Raw genomic sequence first — 6,950 nt, 5'->3', positions numbered from 1 at the left:
TAAAAACTACACCAACGCATAGTTGACGATTTTTTTTCTTTTTTTTACACATATGTCCATTTGATTTCTATTGAAGTCTATGAAGAATGAACGTCATGGGGCACGAGTTCCTTCCTACCGGTTGTAACGTGGGGGGGCCAGCATGACTCGGCGTGAGAGAAAACAGACGAAACAGTCGTGTCTGTTCATAGTTCATTTGATAGTTGCGATAGATGGGCGCAACCAACACTTCCCATTTGGGAGGGAGTGAGCAAACACGCAAATCATTTGTGCATTTATTTGTGTATTTATATTCTTTTAAAAAATATGTTCAGTATATCCGTATAGAATTTATTATTCTTTTCCAGTTCGCACCTAATGAGCTTATCGACGCCCAACCGCCCCACGCTTCATCGATCCGCCAAGTCTGCGTGCATAATCAACGCACACGAACCTCTCTGGGAAATAATAATCAGAAAGACTAAAATAATCAAACAAATTTTTTATTTTTTATTTTTCCCCACATGATTCATAGCGTCACACCGTTGTCGATGCCATTTTTTTCTCCCATAATGCAACGCCATTTTTCTTTGCCAGTTGTTTATCCCCTTTCCAACGGAGCGACATTGAGCGACTTCATCGAGAAGGGAAGAAAGAAACAACAAAAAATAAAGAGGAAACTAAAAGGGAATTGACCCTGCGGCTATGCGCCCGCTTTTTCCATGTATATAAGGTTGCGGTTCTTCCGCCTTCCGGAAGAGGAACGGGAAAAAGAAAAGAACGCGTGGGCTATTGTTGCGTGTTTTCAGAAAAGGCGAGGAGGGGGGGACCACAATCCCAAGTGGGAGCGGGGGCACCACCAAACGGAAATCATTCCCTTACCCTCGATGACAACTCAGCGGTTGGTCCGCTGCCCGTCCCGGTTTCCTACCGTCTGTAACATACTGAGACCCGCTCCGCTTCACCAACGGCGCGCTGGCCCCCACCGTTCGATCGATATGTATTAAACGCTATAAGGCAGCAGTGGGTATAAATAAATAAATAAGAGAGGGGAAGGCAGATTCTTGGGACAACGGATCAAGAGACTTGGTGTGCCTCTCTATACAGCCGTTATTCGCTTGTAAGAAAGAAAAAGAAAAAAGAAAGAAAAAAAGGGAATAATATAATAAAGGAGACCTGGCGTTATACGACTTGATCCTGTTGTTATGAAGACTTCTGTTGGGACCGGCCATTTATATATCCAAAAAGCTGATAAGAAAGGAGAGAGAAAAGAAGTTTGAGAGAAAGGCGATTGAGCGGAAGTAAAGAGCGCATACATAACTAGCTGACTGGAAAATAAATCTTGTCCAAAAAGCCGAAAGAATGAGAGAAAAAAAATAAAAAAATAAAGAGCCGGCCTCTCTTTTCAATGAGCTCATTGACACGTCGCGTCCATCTTAATCCGCCCCAGCGGATTGAAACACCAAAGCGTTTCAATGGTGCAGCGATGTTATCAACGTTCACGGGCCGATCCTTCTGATAAAGTCCACCGCTTCATCTGTTCTATTACTCTTCCTGTTTTTGTTTGTGTTTTTTTTTTTTTTTCTCGCCTTAGTTTTCGAAATTTTCTTCTTCTTCTTGTTCGTCTTTCGTGTGACGTACCCTTACACAGCCGATGGAATTGATGAGCCTCTACCTTCAACGAGAAAGAGACTCGAGGTGCTCGATTATTCCACACAGAATCTAACATCTTTTCTATAACCTAAAAAATTAAATGATATTTTTATTTTAATTTAATTTGTTCTTTCTATACAAACGTTATAGTTGAACATCGTTGTTGTAAATCACATCAAGTTTTTAAGGGGTTGGTGAATTTTCTTTTCCCTCGAAATTGTTTAAAGAAAAATGGCACTGTTTGAAAAAAAAAAAATCAATTGACCAATAAGAAAGATAACGTTAATTAATTTCGATTAATTAATCTTCAGTGCGTGTGAATTTTAGGGCTTTTTAGTATAATGATTGGATCTTTTCCTGATATCCTTTAGCACCAGATTTCTGTTTGCACACAGCCTAGGATAATTGGCCAAGAATCGTTGGTTTGAGACGTTGTTGGCTTTAAGTTTAATCAGAAATATCAACTTTAAAATGATGATGATTCCGTTTCCTCCTTTCAGTATTATACACTTGATCCGAGTCGACGTTATACTGGGCTTCAAATAATCGCAGAACTCTGACAAAGTGTGTACTCTTGCCTCAACATTCGCTTTGAGTTCGAAATAGAATGCAGTCTGCAAGTTTCCTCATCGCTGTCCATTCTTTTTTGTTTTGTTTTTTTCAAACATGCCCTTTTTTTGCAGGCGTTGGCTTATTTTGGTTACGCAACCTTTCCTCACATTATCTATACCCGCTATAGCGCGCATAAAAATGTCTTAGCTGTCAATATGGTGTCATTGGCAACACTTAAACTGGCCGAGGTTATCTAGAATAGATTTCAATTCAATTGTGTTAATATATACACTTTACGTATATTTGACTATCATAAACGGTTGTCTAACTATAGATGGCCGTCCGATCGTTTACGGCCGGAATGGAAGAAGAAACTGTAGACGAACCAATGGCCATTGGTTCTTTCTGCGACAACGTATATAAGTTAAGAGTTGTAGAGATTGGGGCCGAAATGGCTCGGGAAAAAAAAAAAAAAGCCCTAAAGGCCACTACTTTACGCCAATGTCTGATAAAGAAAAAGGGTGTCTTCAACAAAGAAGGCGATGAAGAGACTTGCAGACAGCGCATTCTCAACTAAGCGGCAATGAGCGCGTGACGTCAGAGAGATAGTCTACAGCTGCGCGTAAAAATGATCTCAAAGTACCGTAAATTTCGCAGACTAGGTGAAATGAATGGCTTCAATGAACGTGATGTAGTGTAACACATTGTCTGACAGAAAAAAAAAAGATATTATTTTATTTCCAGGATACATTACAAGCAAACGCACATATCAGTTTCAGTATATACCAGTATAGATTTGTATTTTGGCACCGCTTCAATCGCATCCAACACGTAGTAAATAAAATATTTAAAAATGCTATTTTAATGGTTATTCTTTTACTGCTCATCGGCTATAAGTAAATGGAAAATTAAATTAAATAAAAAAAAACACTCAAACTTTTCGTATATCTTTTATGGCGGGGTCGGGTTCAAAGTTCGTCAATACGTCATGTGAAAAACAATTTGATCAAGTTTTTTATTCGAGATTTTTTGTGTGTGTGTGTCAAAACTGTGATTTTTGCATACGTATGATAAAATTGAAAAAAAAAAACCAAAAAAAAACAACGAAAATAAAGAAAGGCGCTGTCTCGCACCCGACGAGAGAACTTAGATAAGAGATTCTGACAGTTGGGGGAGAAAGAGGATAAGTGAATGCATACATCTACATATCTACATGTGTTTATAAAATATTTGTGGCCTTTTTTTTTTGTTGTTTTGTTTGTTTATTTATTTTTTATTTTTTTCCAACTGGCAATTGCGTCTTGGTTTCCCCTCCGTAACGGCCGCGTATACACACGGAGAGCGCGGTGGTGATTTTTCTTGCACGACCCGAGAGGGCCGCGGGAGAGACGAAGGATACAGAGAAAGTAAGGGCCATTAGCCAATGCCAGAGCACACATGGCGCAGTCCCCATCAGATCAACAACAGCGAACGAGAGACAAGAAAAAATTGTAGAGGGAACGAAGCGAAAGAGAGAGAGGGGGGAAAAAGAACGGATGAATGATGGCCGGCCGTCGTTGCTCCGTTTAATCACCTGTCCCTCTTTTGTACGTGTATATTTCTCGTTGCCTCATTTATCCCTGCTCGTCCTGTTTTGCATCTCTGCAGTGACAAATGGCCGACCTCCTTTCTCTCCATCGTTCTGTTTATTTGATTTTATTTTTCTGTTTTTCCATTTTTCCCTCCGTTTAGCGTCTACATTTTTCTCACCGTCGGCCTGTATAGAAGACGCGTCATTCCATTCGTGCAAGAAAATCAAGCAGACGAAGTAAAGAGAAAAATGTGTTGAACACGACGAGAGCAGTTGAGAGTCTAAATGTTTTCGGGAGCGTGCCGACATCTTTGATACATTTGCCGTGCAATTGCGGTGAACTGGCGACTTCAGCTGCGTCGCTGACGAAGGTGACCCATTTGGACATCATCAATTTTTAAGCTGAACTTTATTTTTATTTTATTTTTTCCAAACGAAATGATTGCCAGTCATAATGAGCAAAAAAAAAAAAAAAGGTCTGGGCAACACTCTTATTTTTCGTACGTCTTCACTTGAGTCGTAAATGATCATCATTGGAGCGTTTGTCCCTTTTATTTTTCACCCACCAGAAGCCAAAAGGCGAAATAAAATAAAAAAAAAAAAAAAAAATACGGTGGCTAGTTGGCTATACTCATTCTGCACGCTACTTTATACCGAAGCTCGCAAACACACACATATTTCTGTGTGTACAGTAATACGTTTACTGTATATATATATATATCTTTTGCGCCATTTAGACGTGTATATGGAGGGTGCGAGTATAAAAACCAAAGTCTTTTTCAAACTGGCCGGATGAATGTGTGCCTTATGTGCGCGCGTATTCATTTTTATAACAATCCATATATCACGCCCTGTCCAGTAGAAAAGAAGATTTTGGCACTGGATAAAAGAAAATGAAAAATAAATAAATAAATAAAACTAACAAACTGGGAAAGGCCAAGCTGTCGCCCGTCTACACGTCCGCTCCCTCGAAATTGGGAGAATTATTTTTTTTTTTTTCTTCTTCTTTCTTCTTCACCTTCTCTGCTACTTTACAACTCGGGGTAATAAAATGTAGAAAAAAAACAACAACACAAAGAAGGGCAAGAGGGCAGTCTTAACACATTATCGTATAAATACTCTTTCAAAATCTGGCGAAAAGGGGGGGAATGGGAACCGAAACGAATTCTGTGCACGTCGCATTATAGATCTCGTTTTTCTTTTTGCCTTTTTGCCTTTTTTTTACTATTTCCTATAAGTGAACGGAACGCGTTTATTTAACGCTTTTTTGTCAAACTATTTAAGAGTCTTCCATTTAATTTATTTAAAAAAAAAATAAATAAATAAAAAGGACTTCTCTCTTGTTTCGCCGAGTCAATTGAAATCTGGCACGATAATGGTAACGGCCATCGTTTGTTTGACTCGAACGGCGGGGAGCGAAAAGAAATCAAGTTGGCATTCCGCCCGTCTTTTCTTTCTCTTTTTGGTACTGGCCAACGGGTTGAAGCTTGACGGAGGTATGCCACTGTCTACCGTCGCCTGTATAGAAATGGAAGAAGACGAAGAAAGAAAGACGATGGAAAGATGGGCTTTGGCGATAACATAACGAGGCAGTTGGAAAGATGAAGATGGGGGTTCGCGCGCTACCTGTCGCCGCGTGTTCAGCGTCAATCAGATGACTCTCCGTTCTCCCAACTCTGCATATTTCATGGAACTTATTCTTCTTTTTTTATTTTTTAAGGGCTACACAAAGAACAAGAGGAGAGTCACACGAGTGCGATGCACATTATCAAAGTAGTCGCTGGGTCTGCTTTGTTGCATAGGAAAAGGGTGAACAAATGCTTTTGGTTTTCTGTGTGACTTTCTTCGGACGGGCAAGAAAAACGAAATGGAACATTCCGCCCTTTTTGCGGCCGATGCTAATCTTTGATTTTCCTCTCTGTGTCTGAACGAGAGTGGCGTATAAATCATTCTAACGATTGTTTCAAGTGTATATCTGCGTCTGTGACTCTGTGTGTGTGTGTCTATGCGTATTGCGCGCCTGGTCTCTCCCGCAAAGACCGTGCATAAATCAATCGCTTTTCTGAGAGTCTTGGCACACTTGACGCCCCGATTGTTTTGTTTTGTTTTGTTTTTTTTTCTTCTTCCTTCTTTCGTTTGACTCGCAATTATTTTTGAAAACTAATGTTGCTTTGGCTGCTGCGCAACTGCCGAAACGAAGCGAACTGTAACTGGAAGCCCCCCGTTCCTCTTCTGTTAGCTTTTGGCCACACGTTTTTCTTTGTTTGGTTTGTTTTTTTCTTTTTCTAATTCTTCATCCACAAAGATGTGGAGTGGCTGACAAAGAGTGGGAAAAAACTAGGAATTGGCTGTGGCATTGTCTTTATATAGATTTTTGTTCTTGTCTTTTCTTGTTTTGGTTGAAGATTAGCCATCTAGCCTCGATGAATTTGCTGTTAGTGGTAGACTAAATATGGAGCGGCACAAAGATTGCGAGCTACTGATTAGCTTGCCATTCAGTCGGCGCAGAATAGGAGAGCGAAACGTGGAAAATGAAGGGAGGGGGAAAGAACTGAGAGAGAAATCATTCGAAATTCCGAGTGCGTGGAGGCTGTGATCAGGAACTGGCTTGATTAAGCAAAGTTGGCTTGACTGGTGACGAACAATCAAACAGTCCCCTGCTAATTTTCAATCTAAAGCCGCACAGCATGTTCACATCTCAATTGTCAAGCAGTGGATAATAAAAAACGGTGGAAAAAAAAAAATAAATAATAAAGGAAAATGGTGAAGAAGAATGACAGTGAGCGAGAGATTTGGGTGAGTGGGAACCAGGATATGCATGAGAAATGGGAAAAAGAAGAGAATAAATGGAGGCATAGAGTGAACGAGGGTGGTACTCGGGTGTACGCGTTGGGTGGACTTGCAGGAAGTGATAGCTCCTCGAGAATAATGAATGAGCTCAGCTCTTATTCAACAAGCAGAAACAGCTGACAAAAGTTTTCCAAAACAGACGTACATAAAACAAAATGAATAGTCGAAGGGGAGGGGAAGAAAAGAAAGAAGAGAAATACGGAACTAATAGAGGAGAAAAATATATATAAAATAAAAAAAAAAAAGCATTTTGCTTGTTTTAAGGTCAATTGGTAAAAGAAGAGGGTCACATTCTGAACACGCTGAAACGGTCCCAACTTGTCCTTTGAAATGAACGTGAAACTTG

Source organism: Daphnia magna, linkage group LG9 (assembly GCF_020631705.1).
Source record: "Daphnia magna isolate NIES linkage group LG9, ASM2063170v1.1, whole genome shotgun sequence".
NCBI lineage: Eukaryota > Metazoa > Arthropoda > Branchiopoda > Diplostraca > Daphniidae > Daphnia > Daphnia magna.
This window is presented reverse-complemented; position numbering follows the sequence as displayed.